Source organism: Ovis aries, chromosome 18, assembly GCF_016772045.2.
Source record: "Ovis aries strain OAR_USU_Benz2616 breed Rambouillet chromosome 18, ARS-UI_Ramb_v3.0, whole genome shotgun sequence".
In the NCBI taxonomy this organism is placed as follows: domain Eukaryota; kingdom Metazoa; phylum Chordata; class Mammalia; order Artiodactyla; family Bovidae; genus Ovis; species Ovis aries.
The window spans coordinates 46,687,617-46,691,793 of NC_056071.1; positions in this window are offsets into that span (position 1 = coordinate 46,687,617).

Consider the following 4,177-nt stretch of genomic DNA (forward strand, 5'->3'; position numbering starts at 1 on the left):
AGAGGCAACAGTATACAAACCAACAAGATGACATAGAACCAATGTATCCACACATCATTTTAAATATGTAATTAATAAAATAGCTAATGTTTGTTTACTGCTTTTTAATTGTCAGAGACAGTATAATAACTCTGTAAAATGGGCATTTTTAGCTGCATTTACAGATGAGGAAATGGAAGCCCTCTGGGGTGCTCTGTGTCACAAAACTAGTGAGTATCAGAACCAAGATTTGAAACCAAGCTATGCTGCATCCAAATCATATCCTGGTTCCTGTTAGCTCCAGTCAAAACCACTCTGAAAAATCCAGTGATAGTAAGGACATGCAGTACAAAGAGCCTTCAAAGACTACTCGCAAGAGTGTCAACTGGTACAATCTTTCCAAGAGTATTTTGACATTCTGTGTCAAAAACCTTACAATTTACCCAACAGAAACTGAACATACACTGACATACATATGTTCAGCAAGGTCAATGGAAGCATGTAAAATAATGTACATGTACTGTATAATCATTGCAAAATTATTAAGAATTATGTCTATAGAATAAAAGTTATACATACAATTTACTTAAATGCACATATAAAAGAGAATATAAAGTATATTGTTTATAAAGATGGACATATATACACATATTTTTTCCAGTTTCATTGAAAAATAATTGACATACATCAATGCATGAATTTAAGGTATACAGCATGATGATTTGATTTGCATATATTATTAAATGATTGCCACTATAGGTTCAGCTAACATCCATCTTCTGATACACATATAATTTTTTAAGAAAGAAGAAAGGAAAGGAATTCTTTCCTTGTGATAAGAATGCTTAGGATTTATCTTCTTAACAAGTTTTATACATTCATAAAGCAGTGTTATCCTCAGAAGCGAAACTTCTGTTATCATATGGTAGTTCTATTTTTAATTTTTTGAGGCAGTTTCATACTATTTTCTATAGTGGCTGTGACAATTTACAGTCCAACTAACAGTGCACAAGGATTCCATTTCTCAACACCCATGCCAGTATTTGTCATCTTTTCTCCTTCTGGTGATGGCAATTCTAACAGACATGAGGTGATATTTCATTGTGGGTTTAATTTGCATTACCCCAATGACTAGTCATATTGAGCATTTTACATGTACCTGTTCGCTCTTCATGTATCTTCTTTCTTCGATCTTTTATTTGGGTCCTTACCCTTAGGTTATTTGAGTTTTTGCTATTGAATTGTATGAGTTCTTTATGTTTTGAATATTAACCCCTTATCAGATATATGGAGTTATATATATCAGATATATATCCCCTTATCAAAATATGAAAATATTTTTCTCATGCTGTAGGTTATCTTTTTATCTGGTCATGGTTTCTTTTGTTATGCGCAACTTTTTAGCTTGATATAGTCTCAGTCGTTTATTTTTCATTTGTTGCTTATACTTTAAGTGTCATATAAAAAAAAATCATTATCAAGACCCATGTCAAGGAACTTTTGTTTCAGTGTTTTCTTCCAAGAGTTTCATGGTTTCAGGTCTAACATTTAAGTCTTAAGTCATTTTGAATTAATTTTTGTGAACAGTATAAGATATGGGTCTGGTTTCATTCCTTTACACATAAACACCCAATTATCCCAGTATTATTTATTGAGACTAACTTTTCTCCACGGAGTATTCTTGGCTCTCTTCTCAAATACTATAGTTGACCATATATGTTTGGGCTCTTGATCCTGCCCCATTGGTCTGTTTGTCTATTTTTATGCCAGTGCTTCAAATTGTAGTGCTGGAAAAGACTCTTGAGAGTCCTCTGGCCAGCAAGGAGATCAAACCAGTCAATCCTAAAGGAGATCAACACTGATATTCGCTGGAAGGACTGGTGCTGAAGCTGAAGCTCCCATACTTTAGCCACCTGATGCGAAGAGCCAGCTCACTGGAAAAGACCCTGATGCTGGGAAAGATTGAGGACAAGAAGAAAAGTGGCCCACAGAGGATGATGGTTGGATGGCAACACAGACTCAATGGACATGAGTTTGAGCAAACTCCAGGAGACAGTGAAGGACAGGGAAGCCTGGTGTGCTGCAGTTCGTGGGGTCACAAAGACTTGGTAACAGAACAGCAAATGTCAGTGCCATATTATTCTGATGACTATAGTTTTATAGTAGAGTCTGAAATCTAAATGTGAAATCTCCTGCTTTGTTCTTCTTTCTCAGGATGTCTCTGACTATTTTAAGAGTTTTCTCTACTTCCATAACAAATGCCACTGGGATCTTCATAGGGATTGCACTGAATCTATAGAAATGGTTTTGGTAGTACTGACATTTTAACATATTATTTCTTTCAATCCATAAACAAGGCACTTTTCCATTTATTTGAGTCTCCTTTGATTTCTTTTATCAATGTCTAACAGTTTTCACCATAGAGGTTTTCATCTCCTTAAATTTATTCCGAAGTATTTTATTGTTTATGATGCTATTATAAATGGATCACTTTCTTTGCTTCTCAGAAATGTCACTGTTATAGTAGTGCTACTGATTTTTATATGTTAATTTTGTATCCTACAACTTTTCACTGATTAGAGCTAATAGTTCCTTGGTTGAGTCTTTATGGTTTCCTATATATATATATAAAATCATATCATCTGCAAATAGAGACAATTTTACTTTTTCTTTTCCAATTCTCATATCTTTTATTTCTTTTTCTTCTCCAGTTGCTCTACCTAGGACTTCCAGTACTGTGTTGATAAGAGTGGTGAGTGGACACCCTTGTCTGTTCCTTAGAGGAAAAGCAATCAACCTTTTACCATTGAGTACGATACACATTCATTTTTAGAAACTCAAGTACATACAGACTAAAATGATATCAAAATATATCTCTGTATGGTTATATTAACCATTATTTTTTCATTATTATCATCCACATTAAACATGTATTTTATTATAGAAATTAAAATTTTAATTCCTATCTTTAATGATAACTAAAAATAGTAACTGATGAGATGTATGCTGCTGCTGCTGCTAAGTCACTTCAGTCGTGTCTGACTCTGTGCGACCCCATAGACGGCAGCCCACAGGCTCCTCTGTCCCTGAGATTCTCCAGGCAAGAGCACTGGAGTGGGTTGCCATTTCCTTCTCCAATGCAGGAAAGTGAAAAGTGAAAGTGAAGTCACTCAGTCATGTCCGACTCTTCGCGACCAGATGGACTGCAGCCTACCAGGCTTCTCCATCCATGGGATTTTCCAGGCAAGAGTACGGGAGTGGGGTGCCATTGCCTTCTCCAGATGAGATGTATACTATCTCTGAAATAACAAAGATGACTCCAAAACAGTCAGGATAATATGATCTCACCTCTATAGTAATCTATATAATTTATATAAATATTATATTATAGCCTAAGAATGCATATCATATATATATGTATATATATGTGTGTGTGTATATATATATAAAATCATTTCTTAGGAAGGAATGATGCTAAAGCTGAAACTCCAGTACTTTGGCCACCTCATGCAAAGAGTTGACTCATTGGAAAAGACTTTGATGCTGGGAGGGATTGGGGGCAGGAGGAGAAGGGGATGACAGAGGATGAGATGGCTGGATGGCATCACTGACTCGATGGACGTGAATCTGAGTGAACTCCCGGAGTTGGTGATGGACAGGGAGGCCTGGCATGCTGCAATTCATGGGGTCGCAAAGAGTCGGACATGACTGAGCAACTGAACTGAACTGAAGAATTCATAATAAATCCATCATTATCTCTGAGTGGTAGGATTAAGGATGAATTTTATATTTTCTCATTTTACTTACCTATACTTTAATTGTATGCTGCTTTTATAATTAAAATGTGTTACTTTAAAGGAATCTATTATTAATGATGGGCTTTCTAGGGGGCTCAGTGTTAAAGAATCCACCTGCCAATGCAGGAGAAGTTAAGTTTGATCCCTGGATTGGAACGTTCCCATGGAGAAGAAAATGGAAACCCACTCCAGTATTCTTGCCTGGGAAATCCCATAAACAGAGGAACCTGGTGGGATACAGTCCATGGGGTTGCAAACAGTCAGTCATGACTTACCGACTGAGCATGGCACACACATTATTAATGATATGCCAACAAAGGTCCATATAGTCAAGGATATGGTCTTTCCAGTGGTCATATATAGTTGTAAGAGATGGACTACAAAGAAAGCAGAGTGCTGAA